Genomic DNA, 16,134 nt, shown 5'->3' with positions numbered 1-16,134 from the left:
AAATCTCTTCCTCCTGTCTGTTATGACACGTGATTGTAGGTAGGTTTGGCCTCATCCTGGGGCTGCTGCTGCTGGGAAACATGAAAACTTGCTGTAGCTCCACCAAACTTGCTACAGCTCTACCACCATGACTGTTCCTTGTCTGGGGACAGCACAGTCCCTGCTCACAGCAGTGTCACTGCTATTTCCTGCACCTTTTGCATGCACAGAACCGTGCTGGTGGCCATATCCTAGGATCAGTACTGGGCTGAGGGCCACGCGTGCTCTCTGCAAGAGTCATGGATGGAAGGGTTGTCTCCAGAAGACAGCAGCACCTTGGCTAGGGGGATTTCAGCCATCTCCAGCAAGGATTTCGTTCTTGTCCCACACGCATTTTGTAGCCCCAGCGTACCAGACCACTTCTTCTGTGGTTTTGTCCCAGTGCTGGAATGGAATAGAATAGAATAGGATGGAATATGATGGAATGGAATAGTTAGGGTTGGAAAGGACCTAAAAATCAGCCAGTTCCAACCCCCTGCCATAGGCAGGGACACCTCACACTAAACCATGTCACCCAAGACTCCGTTCAGGCTGGCCTTGAACACTGCCAGGGATGGCACTTGTTCCACTGCTTTCTCCAGTACCTTCACCATTGTCAGTGTGATGGCAAAAGAGCCCTCTGAAAACAGTTCAAACTGCCCTTTTTTGACACCATCCTCACCCCTGCTTCAGTTCTCTCAGCTACAGCCTGCGGAGCACAAAGGATGGGCATTGACAAAACACTCAGGAAACCTGTGAACCGCACAGACAGCCCATGGTGGTGGGCTTTTAAGAAGAAATCAGTTCTGGTTCCCTTCCGAACCAGCCCTGAGGACCTGGACAGGCGTGTGTTGTGTCCCGGGCACTCCTCTGGAGGTTTGGGATATTGAGAACGTGTTTGGTGTCAGAGAGAGGGAGAAGGCTGGCCAGCGTCGTTGTGAGACCTCCCGCAAACACCTTGGAAAGACTAAAGCTGTCAGAGAGGTTCCTGAGGTCTTGGAAAAGGGAGACTTGAAACCAGTCTTCCAAAAGGGCAGGAGTGAGGATTGGCAGAGTTACAGAGTAGCCTGGGTCACCTAGGAAGGTGATATGGCACGTCATCCCACAGCCATCCCCAGGCGTTTGAAGGACAAGAGAGGGGTTGCAGAACACATGTGGGAGGGAAAAGAAGGGGATGTCTTGTACCCAGGCTTTAGCAAGGCCTCTGACATGCTCATAGTAGACTCCTCATAGCCAGGCTGCTGACAGCTGGACTGAAGAAGTGGGTGATGTGGTGAGTAGCAAGTTGGCTGAACAATGAGGGTCAGATAGCATCCATGGTCCAAAGTCCTCCTGGCAGCCACTTAGTGGTGGCCTCCATCACTGAGCAGCCCTTGACCACCACTGTGCAGTGTTTCCATTACCTCTGTGTACGATGGGGCAAAATGAACTTCTAGCTCCTTCGTGGAAGATGTCAATTCGCAGGGAGTCCTTGAACGAGATCAATTTAACACAGCCTGTAGCAGGAGAGATGGACCAGACAGATGACTGTGGCGGGTTAAATTTTGCTGTCCATCAGGAGCCCACCAAGCTTCTCTCTCACTCCCTCTCCTCATCAGGACAAGGGAATAAAAACTGTGGTTCAGGGTAAAGGCAGTTAATACAAAACCAACGGAGATTTGTTCTCTACTTCCCATCAACAGACAATGTCCACCCACCTCCTGGGAGTCAAAGGCTCGGTACGTGTCAGGGTTGCTGTGGAAGACAAATGTCTTAGTAATGAATGTCACCACCTAGCAAAGCCCCCTCCTTTCTCTCAGTTTATTGCTGAACATGATGTATTATGGTATGGAAAATCCCTTTGGTCGGTTCAGGAGATCTCTCCCATAGAATCATAGAACAGTTAGGGTTGGAAGGGACATCCAGTTTCAACCCCCCTGCCATGGGCAGGGACACCTCACACTAGACCATGTCACCCAAGGCTCTGTCCAACCTGGCCTTGAACACTGCCAGGGATGGAGCATTCACAACTTCATCTTTCCTGGGGGTCAGAGCTTGGCCTTTCTGCTGCATCAAGCAAACCCAGGGCTTTCTCAGCATCTGATCTCCCTGCACATTCCCTTTGCCTACCTGCAATCATGGCCTTCAGTTATCTCCTCCAGTGAGTCCCTAGGGAATCTGTGTTGGTGATGGCCTTCAATGGGACTCATTAATGCTTCAAGCTACTTGCGGTTTTTCTTCTGACTTTGCCTTATGGCAAGGTGTGTGTAATCACCTCTCAGCACCTGAGGTTCAAGGACTCAGCACCAAAAGCACTGTGGGGCTTGTTAAAATGAATCAAGCACTAACAAACAATGTCTCTGCCCATAATTTCCTTCTAGTCTTGTAGAGCTTATTAGAGAGGTTTCCTGGTGTAGTTAGGAAGAATGACTTCAAAGAGCTGCTCATAGAAATCACTTTTCATTTTCAAGTGTGCAGTTGATTACTTTTCAGTAGCAGAGGTGAAAGCAGCCTTCTCCGACTGATATGGAGCCAGGGTCTCTCTAAGGTAGCCGAAACTGGTTGGGGTGGAAACACACTCCTAAACTGTACACCAAGTAGAAGCTGCCACCGATGAGGTTCAGCTTCAACAAAGTGAGGAAATAAACACCCTCCTTCAGGAAACCTCTGCAATCTCCATCACTCAGTGTCCAGTGGAAACCTCTGCAATGAGTTGTGCAAGTCATGAGAAGCTGAAGAAAAATTCCAGCAGAGACATGGCCCCTCGGGGCTTTCTGTGTTTGAATGAGCCCCTTGCTGGTGCTGAGCCCATGAACCTCAGCTACTGGCAGGAGACTGAAGAGCCCTCTCAAGAAGTCAAACTCGGGAGCAATTCCCAAGTCCCTTGAAGCATCACTGGGCTCCTGACGGAGCCTCCCCAGGGACTCGTTAGAGCAGAGCACTGGAGGCCATCATCACGGGTAGGCAAAGTGCAGCACCTCTGATGCTGAGAACACCCCTGGTTTATGTGATGAAGGAAGACGGGAAAGCCCTGACCCCAGCCCCTGGCTCAGGCTCTTCCTGGGAATGCGGGGAGTGTGATGCCAAGTGAAGGACGATGGGATGACACCTTCTGGCCTCCCCAGGGAGGTGCAAGGAGGCACTGTTGCCCTATGGCCATGATGATGATGATGATGATGATGATGATGTGCCTTCTCATAAGCCTTAGTGGCAGGGACATTATAGCCAACGGGACAAAGACCTGGATTCTGTCAGGGACATTCAGCCTTGCCAGTGCCTTTGGCCATGTGCACCACAGCCCATCCTGCACTGTCCTATGCCTGTGCCTGTTTCTTTGCAGGCTGCAGACACCCAGTGTGCTTCCCCACCATCTTCTCACCCCAGTATGTCTGTACCTGTTACTGCATCTCTCCATCCTCACCAGCTGTGTTTTTAAACACACATCATGGAAACCTCTCATTTGGATCATGGGAAAACACGGAGAGTTGATGCAAAGTGTTCAAGTGTTTCAGCTGATGAGGCCATGCTCATCCTTTCAACACATGAGAAATGCCTCAGGCTCTCAGGCAGCGCTCTCCTGTCTGACCAGATGTACCCAGTGCTACCTCCGGAGGACCCCGTGTCTCTGAAGGCCACCCCTGGGGCTGGCAGCTGTCACACTGAGAGATGCCATCAGGTCTGTGTTCTCTGTCTTTCTGTGTGAGGATTTGGCAAAATCTTCTATTTATGTATAGGTGAATGTACAGAAAAACATCGAGTGCGGGCAGGTTCTCAGCCAAACCCATTTCCTACCAGCACTCTCAGAGGAGAAACTTTATCCTGAGGAATAACTGTATTGATCCTAGCTTTGTCCTTCTGTCCCCTGCCCCACTGGGCGCTGGGACCAAGGCTCCCTCAGCTGCCCTCCTTGTGCTGAGCACATCCTGAAGATGCCTCCTGGGCGTCCTGCACATGTGTGGCCATTTCCAGCCACAGGGAAGCTTTGGCTCATCTGCTCCCTCCCTGTGCCCACAGGCCGGGTGTCTGTCTGCCCCCCAAGCAGCCTGTTCCCCTCCAGCCTCCCTGCTTCCTGCTGTGTTGGACCTCCCAGGGCAGGGGGTCCCTGCTCATCCCTGCACATCAGACTGGCTTCTTCCTGGGCTTGGAGGATGCTGTCCCTGAAGATCCAAGAGGCACCCACAGCCCCTTCTACCTCCAGAACAGCCCAGGCAGATCCTCAGCGACCTGAAATCAGCTCTCCCACAGTCCTGCACTGTCATTCTGCTACTTGTGCTTCTTCTCCAGCAGCTCATGGTCACTGCAGCCATGGCTGCCCTCCCCATCTCCAGCCAGACCCACCTTGTCTGTCAGTAAGGCACCAGCCCTGCTCAGCTCATCCAGTGTCTGTGTTGGCTGGCTGGAGCAGCCAGAATGCTGATTTCATTCCCTCTTCATTCCTGCTACACTGGGGACATATCACAGAGATGAAATTGCTGCAGGATCATATATTTCCCTTAAATACAATGAGACCCCCACTGACACGAAGTCTGTGGGTCACACAAAATGGGCAGATACTGAAGTAGAAGGGGATGAATACTGACATGTCTTTGAAGACAACAACATCAGAAGTGGAAAAAACCCAACTGTAAAGCAGGAGAGGCAGACTTGGCCTGTTATGACCTACACTGAGCCAGAGTAAGGCAGGCAGTGTACGGCTGCTGAAACACATCCAGGCACCAGCTTCCTCAGAGCATCCCTGAGCTCCTGGTTCCTCACTGCTGGAGGCACCACTGAGTACAGCACTGACACCACCAGATCCAGGGGTGGAGAGGAGATGGAGGGGGGCTTCAGGCAGGCAAATGTGCCACTGCTGACAAAGAGGGAGAGCATGGCCAAGTGTAGTGTCCCTGCTCAGAGGGGATCCTCAGCATGGCCCTGATGTCTGCACATAGGACAGCAACACAAACACAAAATACCCAAACGATAAAGAGGCACCAATCACAAGAAGCCCAGCTTCCCAGAGGTAGGAATGGGAGCAGGAGAGCTTGAGGATCTGGGGGAGAGGAGAGATAAAGAGAAAGAGAAAGGAGGAAAGGAAAGCCTCCTCTCTGAAGTCCAAAGCCTGATTTATAGTGTCCAAAACCTCCTTTTGACTTTCCAAAGTCTTAGTTTTCACTTCTAAAGGCTCATTTTTTGCTTCAAAGCCTCATTTGCAGGGTCCAAAGGCTCAGGTTCAGTTTACAAAGTCCTTTCAGATTCCAGGATGCCATTTTTAGGATCCAGCCAGGCATTTTTCCGAGTCCAAGCAGCCTCTTAAGTGTCCAAACCCTCATTTGCAGGGTCTAAACCCATCTTGTAAGGCTCAACGCCCATTTTAGGTTCCAAAGCCTCATTTTCAGGGTCCAAAGTTCACATATTCTGCAATTGAAAGAGTCCTTTCGGGGCTCCAAACCACATTTTAAGGTACAAACTACTTATTTAGGGATCTGTCCTGGTTTTGGCTGGGATAGAATTAAATCTCTTCCCTGTAGCTGGTGCAGCGCTGTCTTCTGGCTTTATTCTGGCAATAACACTGATAACACACTGATGGTTTAGTTGTTGCTCAGGAGCACTTACCCTGATCAAGGACTTCTCAGTCTCATGCTCTGCCACTGTGGAGGGTCACAAGAAGCTGGGAGGAAGAAGAGCCAGGACACCGGACCCAAACTAGCCAAAGTGGTATTCCATACCACAGCATGTCATGCCCAGTATACAAACTTGGGAGATTTACCCAGAAGGGACAGGTCGCCGCTGGGCATCACTCAGTGGGTGCTGAGCAATTCTATTGGGCACCACTGGGTCAGTGATTTCTTTTCCCCTGTCTAGTTTTATGCTCTGTCCCCTTTAAACAACGTCAGTTCTGCAGGAGCAAAGTTTCTTGTACAGTTGCTAACAGTGGTAAGATTTTACCTTTTCTCTTGTTGCTCCAGGTTTGGTTTTTAACTTCTTGCCATGATTTTGTTCTTGTTTTTTTGGTGTTTTTTTTTAAGAGCTCTGGCTGGTGGGTGAGTTATTTCTTTATTTATAATTCCCGGGGGTTCCCAACCCGCTCCTTGCTCCTGCAGCTGCTGATCCCCGGTTTTCCACGGGGGTCCTTCCCTCCGTGTGTGTCCCCTAGTGTTCCCGTCAGCAGCCTGGCGGAGGTGCGGAGCAGCTGCTGCTCCCCAGCTCCCTGTGCCCGTAGTCGTGGTCTCTGCCTTTTCCCTGCCACGGGCAGATTCTCGGTCTGTAGCTGCGGGTTGCTTTTCTCCAGAGGGGTTTGGGCTGGGGCTGGGGTGGGGGGGGATTGGCCCCGGTTCTCCGCGGTGTCGGGTCCGGCCACGGGACTGAGTGTGTGCCGGCGGGATCTGCGTTAATAGTGCGCAGTGTAGGGAACGCGGGAATCTTTCTTGTTTGTTTTCCATGCGGATTGAAATAAAAGGAAGCACTTGATGCGATGGAGCCATCCCTTTATGGTGAGACTGCGGGATGAAGGATGCTGCAATGGTGCTGGGTGCGGAGGAGCACAGCGTGGCTGCTGCGAGGCCCAGCGGCTGGTCTCTCAGCGAGACTGGTCCCCCAAAGGGCGCCGAGCCGCGGTACCCAGGACCATCCCCGAAAGCAGCACGGGAAAGGCTGGATCCAGCCCTCCGGGGTCGCGGGGGGGGGTTTGCCTGCGATGAACAACGGCCGCGCTCATCGGGAGGAGCGAGCGGGACGAGGTCCGGGCACCGTCGAGGCAGCAGGGAAAAGGGATCAAGGAAGGAACAGGCTCCCCGCGGAGGGCTCGGATGAGGAGCGCAGCGGGGATGCTGGGCAGGGCCCGCTCCGCCGTTCCACGGGCTCCTGCTCCGTCCGGTGCGCACAGGGGCACAGCCACAGTGCCTGTCGCAGGGGTGTCTGCAGCGCGTATCACTGCGGTTGGAGTAGCGGCAGTGCCTGTTGCAGGGGTTGGAGTACCTGCAGTGCCTGTTGCTGGGGTTGGAGTAGCCACAGCGCCTGTTGTTAGGCAACATTTTGTCTTCAAAGTGACAAAATTATTTGGAAGGCCTATTTAAACCCAACAAATAGGTTGTCATTGCAGTAACCATCAGAATCGAAAGAGAACTGTTAAAGCAGGAGAATTCTGCAGTAATGTGGAAGATGGGCTTTTAGCACTCATCAAGCAGAAAATGCAGAGAATGTAATGGACAAGCCGTGAAAACTGGAGTGGCCTGTTGCCTCCAGAGAAAGCCAGTTCCAATCCCATCCCTGCGCCACTTGTCCAGTTTGATCCAAATCCATTCTTCATTAATGTGGTGATCGAGAGAGTCAGGTTCAGATCCTCAAATCCAGAGTGGTGGGATCAGGTGCCATGAGGCATCCTGCGCAGTGATGGGTGTTCAGCCATCATGGAAATGATCACAATATTATCCAGCATCACACAGTTAAATTCACTGTTTGTTCTCACCCAAAGTCAAATCTCCTTCAGGTATGCACCAGACTTCCCCATCCTCCCGCATCACCCATCAAGCGCAACGTGTAGGAGATGCCCAGCACCAGCTTTCTGTCCTGGCCCCTCAGGCTTAGGAGCAGGGACTGGATGTGGAATTTCCCGTGACATAGCAGATCCTGTGTTAAAGACAGAAGCACTTTTATCCTAATTATTATTACTAATGTGAACAGACCTAAACATGAGCATATGCACTGCTGCTGCATGCAGTTATGCCACCAACATGGCTATCCATCCTTGCTTACCCATCTAAAGCTCCATCTGCGTAATGCCTCCCTGGGCAGTTCGCTCCGGTTTTGTGGACTGGATTTACATGTCTACCGGTTCTAAATCAGAGAGGACAGGACGTTCCCTGCTCTCCTCCCGTTTCTCCTTTCCGGGAACACCTTCTCCATATCCAAGTCTGCACTGACCTCTAGTGCCTGCTGCAAAGAATTTAGGATGGCCGGAGAGGAGGAGAGCTAGGTTAACCTCCACAGCCGGTCAGTGCAGACTTCAGAAGTCTTTTTCTTCTGCTGCTTCTACTACTTCTGCTGCTTCTTCTACTGCTGCTTCTGCTTATTGTTATAGTTTCAGTGATTCTTCTGCTTAATTTCTGCTTCTACTTCTGCTTTTTCTTCTGCTTCTGGGTCTACTTCTGCCTTTCCTCCTTCTTTTGCATCTTCTTCTGCTTCTTCTGCATCTGCTTTTTTTCTGCTGCGTCTTCAGTTCCTACTTTTCCCTCTGCTTATCGATCTGCACCTGCTTTTCCAGCTTTTGCTGTTACTTCTGATTCTCCTGCTTCTACTTCTGCCTCTGATTCTATGCCTTCTTCTGCTGTCTTTTTTTCTGCTTCTATGTCTGCTTTTTTTCCTACTGATTCTCCTGCTTCTTTGACATCTGCACTTTGGGAGCTGATTTCTGTCCTGATGGTGCACACGTATATACGATCAGCTCCTTATGTCTTTGCCTTAGTCAGAGCTGGAGGAGATCGCGATCTTGGTGAGATTTACTGCACTGAGTGTGAGGATGCAGTTGTCTTCCTGCCACGGCTCAGACCTGCTATAGAGGTTAACCAAGCTCCTCTCCCTCCCACCGGCCACCTTCAATTCGTTGCAGTAGGCATTAGAGGTCAGTGCAGACTTGGATATGGGCAAGGTGTTCCCAGGAAGGAGAACTGGGAGAGCAGGGGAAGCAGAAGAGGCAGGAGCAGACACAGAGCAGAAGCAGCAGCAGAGAAAGAAGCAGCAGAACAAGGCAGAGAGGCTGAAGGACAAGGACCGATCTTTGGATCTGAAGATTTGGTACTTTAACATCTGTGGTGCTATAAAGTCCTATTAGATAATCGTAAGATGCGCATTAAGCAAAGTACTTTGACCTTGACTACTCAGACCTCAATCATTCAGCCCTTCCAGTTATTATAAAAGGGGTCAGGTCCTCTGATGTCTACTAAGGTTAAACATGAAAATGTTCCAAATCTGTCTGAAACCTCAAAACATATTTAGTACATCAGCAGAGAGATGAAAACTGTGGAAGCACGGAGAGGAGAAGGAAATGAAGGGCCCAATCCATCAGAATACTGTTGATTTTGGCACTGAGATGTTGAAGGCCATGTCAGTATTTCAAACAACACAACACATCAACCCGTGGTCAGTCCTCTGCATTGGCAGTGGAAGAGACTTGGAAGCGATGCTCCTGTGGCCTACCAAGTGACCTTGCCTTCCTGTGCTTTTGTGTTCTGCCCTGAATAACACTGACAAAAACCTTATGGCCTTCCAAACCAACACTTGTTATTTTATGCCAGCACAACACACTGAATTAGCTTGTGGAGGGATCAAACAAGGACCAGATATGATGATTCTGTCTAAAATGAAGCTACAGAGGCTAGGTAACCGGTTAGCGCTTCCTATTGGATGTGACCAATGACTTTCACCTCAGAAACACAGGACTAGAAGCTTCATTCCAAGTGAGGTTCAGACTGGAGTCCTGCACCTTCTGGTGAATCTTCTAGTCCTCCTCTTTCCGTTTTGCATGTCCCATGCAACTGCAAATTGTGTCCTTAGACACTAGATACCTTGTTCCACAAGTTATCTTACCGTGATTATCACCCCAGTACACCAGTACTGTTCAAGCAATGAATATTAGAGAACACTGCTACTTTTTACAACCAGTTGAATCACAGACAACTAAAGCAGCAACCTTCATCCAGATTGATCATTTAAAAACTGAAGCCTTTCCTGGAGCTGACTAAGCCCTGGGACTGGGCAGAATACAGTGATCTGTGCCATGAAGAAGTACAGAGCAAATGGCCACACTGCCAGTGAAATTACCGCATTAAAGATGTGCATCTTATGCAGTGTCTTTGAAATACCGTGGCAGTCAGGTGAAGCTCCTGACAACTGGAACAAAGGACCCCAGGAACATCCCTGTTCTCCCCAGAAGAGCGGGCGAGAGCCAGGTTCTGGCTGCAAGCCCTCTGGCCCCATGTGGCAGCAGCAGCAGCACAGAGCAACCACAGGAGCCCCAGAGAGGGGCTGGCACCCACCAGTGCCAGAGGTCCGGGCTGGACTCTGCCAGTGCCTTCTCCCACCTCCCCAGACGCCCCTGTGCACCCTCACAGGGGTGTCCTCGCCCCAGTGGATACCCCAGCAGCCTCTCCCACACTCACCGGTCTGAACTCTTCCTGGCTCCAGCAGAGCCAGCACCAGGCTGGAGGGCTCTGTCCTTATGGCAGTTGCTCCAGGAAAGAGCCGGGGAGCAGAAAGCAGCCAGGGTTTGTCTGCACCAGGAGGAGGGAGCCCACAGGCAAAGCTGGGGACAAATCAAGGAGCAGAAGGCAGGTGGAGGCAGTTGAGTGCCTTTGGCTGCTCACCGGCATTAAGGCACTAATGAACTGCAACTCCCCTGGTCTCTGCTCCGGCTCTTTGGAGACCCCCCCCAGGAATCTCAGTCTCTCACTCATCCAGAAGGGGGGTTCTGATGCCAAGGTGTGCGGGGATGTCCTGCCTGCACAGCCCAAACTGTCCTGGCGTGTCCAGGGCTGGAAACACTCTGGGTGCAGCCCAGAGAACACATCTTATTGCAGGATGTGGCAAATCCAGCAGCACTCGTGTCACATGGGGACCTTATACCACAGAAATGCACCCAAAAGAGCATTAACTGCATTACAGGGGACCCCAGACACCATCGCCAGCACCGAGGGCACAGTACCGACCCCAAGCTGTCAGGGTGCAATGGAGGAGGGCTGTAGAGAAAAGAGCTGTGGGAGCAGGGAGGTGCTGTGGGAACATCACAGCAGTCCAGGCTGTCCAAGCACAGGCACACGCAATAGGGGTTGTATGGATGAGGAGAGCAAGGTGCGTGTTCCTTGGGGGGAATGACACATCCCATGAGTAAAGGTGTCTGTAGGCAAAGGTCTCATGTCTCAGGGGGGTGATTTTTAGTATTATCATGAACCAAGCTCCTGTAGGAACACAGTTGTCTTCTGTTTTACTGGTCCTGTCAAAACTACGCCTGCCTTCCTCCTCTTTCTGAAGTTAGTTGTCACCCTTCCTCTTATCCAGAAGGTTCACTGACCAGTCTTCCACCTCTCCTCGAGCTCTGGGACCTTGAAGGAATTCCTTGCTCCATGGAATTCTAAACTCTGGTTCTACAAAGCCATCACTTCTTCACTGCCTCAGTGTTGTTTGTGGTCATTCCCTTACAACCACAGTCAGTCAGGAAAGCATCTTGAGAAATTGAGGAATTAAGGCAGGAAAGAACACACATCCCAAACCCATTCCAGATGGATTTCCTGCAGCTCCCCAAACCAAACCTCAGCTGAACCCTTCAGAGCCACAAGAGGTGTTGCTGCTGGAAATTCATCTGGAGTGGGATTTGGGCCCCTGCCCAGACTGGATCCTGGCTGCTTTCGTAAGGCAGGGTCTTTAAAGATGAGCTTAAAGGTGTCCAGGACTCACCTTGCACCTCTGCTGCAGCCTCCCTGCAACCCAAATGGTGTAACACCACTTTTGGGTGTGCTGAAGTGAAATGCCAAAGGTCTTGGTTGTCTCAGATTCAACTCCTCTGCCATTCTGCACTCACACTGCATCTTACATCCCAGCCTGCGCTGCTGAGCCCGCCTGAGCTCCTGTACGTGGGTTCTAGAAGTAATGCTGCCCTTGTTTCTCTCCCCCGAGAATGGTCCCTGCCCCACAGACACCAGCGAAGTCACCCCAGGCCCGTGTTCTTCCTGCCTGACTCCAGTTACAGCTGTGGTCACTGACTACAGAAAATGACCATGCCCAAAACCCATTTCCTGTTAACTTCTCATCCAATAAAAGGTAGAGAAAGGGCAGTTAAGCCACACAGGAGAAAGAGGAACACAAAGTGCCACCTTATACCCACGGGGTGCCCTTTCAGTACTGTCCTGGAGCTAAACATACCGGTTCTGTGTCCTGGTATTTACTTCTGGGCTCCAAGAATCGTGACAAATGGGATCCCAAAATGAGATCCTGCCTCAGCATGGGGCCACATGAGGTACACAATGGGGAACTCCTTGCAATTTCTCTCCTCCAAAGGGCAGAATCTTCCAATCCCTCAGCAGCATCTCCGTGAATTCATTTGAAATTGACCTTTCCTGAACGTGTGGGCTGTGACTGACACAGACTATTGCAGGGTGAAGGCTTTCTAGTGTTTGTAAAGCCACCACCTCCATCAGAAACACTTCACCTTGTGCTGTCTTAAGTTGTCACCAAGTTACTCACTCGCTCTTGCTTTCCTTGGGAGAATAAACCCAGAGCTTCCTTCTTCCCTGCTATTTCTTGTGGATGAGCTTCCAGAATGTAGAGCCAGAACTCCTTGCTGCAGTATAAATCCTGGCCTTATGCTCAATGTGATGTTTGATACCAGTTTTACTCTCTGGCCTGCCCAGGCTGTCATTATCCTCTCAGACAGTCCTCACGTCGTGTGTCATGATGGCACACGTGCCCGTGACACTGTGCTGGAGCAGTGCAGAGAGCAGGCTAACTGCAACTCACGCACGCACACGTTATTGAAGAGAAACCCCAAAGCACTCACCCTGAGGTGGATGTATGTTGGGAAGGATTGCTCCAGGACACAGAGCAGAGGGGAGCATCATCCTCTGAGGGATCACAAGCATCTACAGTAATGTCCCACGCGACAGCAATGTCACAGGCCCTGCAAGAACAAAACCAAGTCTGTAACTGCAAGCATAACTCACCTCCTGCACAGCAATTCCCCTCTAAGCACTAAAAGACTTTCACATTAGGAGAAGCAATCAGAGCACAAGACAGCCCTGCAATGCATCAACACTTTGTGAGCCATTCTGAGGGGAAGAAAGCAAATCCTCACCCCATCACACCCACAAGCAGCTCACCTGGGACACAAATCTGTGCCCTTCTCTGCTGGCTGCAGGCTCTGTCCCCACGCCAGCAGCACTTGATGCACAACCAGCACCTTCCGCTCCACAGGGACTCTTCCATTCTTCCCCAGCAGAAAAGGCAGCTTTGGAAGGAGGTGTTTTGCTTTCCAGATGATTTTTTCTCTTCATCAGGCCAGACAGGACTCTCAGAAGCCCCCGAGGCATATAAGAAAATGTAAATGCCTGATCCAAGTGTGGGATCAATGCTCCTGTCCCTGTACAGAATCCACAGAGACCTCCTGCCTTCTTACAACTACCAGTGCTGCTGGCCACAAATGGTGACAGCCTGGGGCTGCCCTTGATGTGCTTGGGATGGGCCTGGGATCTGGGAAAGCTGGAGATGTTTCTCCCTTGTTCCCACAGGTATTATTTTAAGTGGGTCTTTCTGATTTCAGCTGGTACTCTGAGGCTGAGGTAGTCCGAGGCTGAGGTACTCCACTGTTTTTTGCCTCAATTCTCTCTTCCCACATCTAGGATCCCACATCTAGGTGTTCCTGCTCCAGCAGGGGGATTGGACTAGATGATCTTTTGAGGTCCCTTCCAATCTCTAGCATACTGTGATACTGTGATCTCTGAAGCCCCTGAAACTCAAGATAGGGAATGGGGAGTGAAGTCCCTCCCATCATAGGAGAAAATCAGGGTAAAGACCACTTGAGGAACCTAAGCATACACAAAGTCCATGGGACCTGAGGAGATGCATCTCAGGGTCCCAAGGGAATTGGCCAATGGAGTTGCCAAACCACTCTCCATCATGTTTGAAAAGTTATGGCAGTCAGGTGAGGTCCCCAGTGACTGCAGGAAAGGGAATATCGCCCCATTGCTAAAAAGGGCAATAAGGACCCTGCAAACTACAGACCAGTCAGCCTCACCTCAGTGCCTGGCAGGATTGTGGAGCAAATCCTCCTGGAAGACATGTCAAAACATGGAAGACAGGGATGTGATTAGAGGCAACCAACATGGCTTCACCAAGGTCATGACTAATTGAGTGGCCTTATAAGATGGAGTAACTGCATCAGAGGACAAGGGTAATGGTACTGATGTCATCCACCTGGGCTTCTGTAAGGTCTTTGACACAACATTCTTGCTGCTAAATTGGAACGATATGGGTTTGACGGGTGAGCTGTTAGATGAATAAGGAACTAGCTGGATGGCCACTTCCAGTGGCTCAAAGTCTGAGTGGAAATGAGCAACAAATAAGGTCCCTCCAGGGACCAATACTATTCAATATATTCATCACTGACACGGGTGGTGGGATAGAGTGCACTCTCAGCAAGTTTGCTGCAGTTGCTATGCTTGAGAGAAGAGGTGCCATCCAAAAGGACCCCAACCAGCTTGAGGAGCTGTGCAAACCCCATGAAGTTCAACAAGCCCAAGTACAAGGTTCTGCACTTGGGTTGCAGCAATCGCCAGGGTCAGTACAAGCTGGGGCATGAATGGCTTGAGAGGAGCCCTGTGGAGAAGGAGTTTGGGATCTGATGGAGGTGGTGGGTTTTACTTGCTATCCAGTTCAACAAGCATATATGGTTTCTAAAATACAGGCTCTGCTCACCATTACTGACAGATTGTTCTTTGCTTTCACCTCCAACTAACCTGCTGAAACATAGCTTGAAACAGCCTCAAGGGTTGAGTGCTAGAATGGATTCTGCATCCCACCTGCTTTCTCTGAACACACATATACTGACTGTCTACCACAGTTCCTCTGTCTAAATGAGCTCCGGATCATCTGGAGTCTCTTTGTTCAGTCTGGGATGCTAGTTGCCAGAGTTTCCTTTCCAAAATAAGCTTCTTTGGAAATAGTTACTTGCTTTGCTACACTGAAAATGTATTTTTTGTTCATAGGGACATAGGTGCAAAATGTTAACCTAGATGGTCAAACGTGAGATGGGTAGATGAGGAAATGAGCTGTAGACTTGGTACATTGGGGATGGAGTGTGTACAGCATCAACTTGGGATGGTGTCTCTGTGGAAAACTGTTAGAGAATGAGCTTTTCTGGCATTCCTCCCAGGAGCTGCAGTTGCACCAGGTCAAATTAAGAAAGAAATAAAGATGTCCCCAGATGGGATGTCTGAGTCACTGCCTCTCTAAGGAAGAACTGAGGTGAGACCATTGCACAGGGAACAAAAGGAGGCAATAAGTACATGATTTTCATGTCAACACCAGTGGTTCTTAGCAAGGCCCCAGGGTGCTGTGATCCCAATCCTAAGTGGGGCTGAGCCCTGCTGAGCTCCTTCAAGGACTATGAGAGATGCAGCTATTCTCTTCCTTTCCACGTGAGCCCCTCTGACTGCAGTTTATAAGCCTGCAGTGGAAAATACCAAACTTTTAATTAGATCCACAGAGACATCCACAAAGTTGTCCAAATGAATCTGAAACTAACTTCCAGTAACATCTAGAGCCGTACTCTCCAGGTGTCTGATCCAGTCTGCAGCTCATTTTAAACAACTCTGGAAGGCTTTTAGGGTAGACGTAAAGAGAACCATTAACATCATCTAGTGTCATGTATATACTCCTTTCATATGACCAGGGTGAACTTTCTCATTGCTTAGTCTCACGGTGGTCCAGCTCCACCTTCCTCTTCCCCATCCCAATATTTATAAGTCCTTGCTATTCCACTGGCATTTTTTCACTCTTTTATGGTTTTAGGTACTTATATGCAACTGTGATGCTTCTATGATGCTATGATTCTTCTCTTGCCTTACAGCAATATGAGGTCATGTCCTTTTGTGTTGAGTCCTGCCATTTTAGGTTCATGGGATTATCTTGTTGAGAGCTTGACTGATGATGTGGATAAGGAAGGGTGGTCACAGAGTGAGACCTAATGTGATGGGCTATCACATGGCAAGAGGAAGAGTTGGAACGGGCAGCTAACAGGAACCTCAAATTTTCAGAACGAGTGAAGGGTAATGCCCCTAAGGGCTGTGAAGAGGCTGAGGACATCTGTACTGATCACTTCACAGAAGCCATTGGATGCCCAGGAAAGCTGAAATCCCAGAACAACCATGAAGCAAGTTCTCAGTCAGGTGATACCCCTTTAGATCTGTTTTCACAATGTCACTCTTCCTTCCTACCTTCATCTTTTCTTAACTACAGGAGTTCAAGTTAGTCTTTTCCAGGGCCTGTAGCTTCATTATCAGTTTGTCTTTTTTTATTTTCACTTCCTGTTTTCAGTTCAAAACAGTTTAATCCCCTCTTTCATTACTTCCCGTTTAAAATCTGGCCTTTCTCTCTCTAGTTCTAAACCAGTTT

Source organism: Pezoporus flaviventris, unplaced genomic scaffold (genome assembly GCF_033815535.1).
Source record: "Pezoporus flaviventris isolate CSIRO_AGI_PZ_B2104156 unplaced genomic scaffold, CSIRO_AGI_Pfla_v1 ptg000015l, whole genome shotgun sequence".
Lineage (NCBI taxonomy): Eukaryota > Metazoa > Chordata > Aves > Psittaciformes > Psittacidae > Pezoporus > Pezoporus flaviventris.
This window is presented reverse-complemented; position numbering follows the sequence as displayed.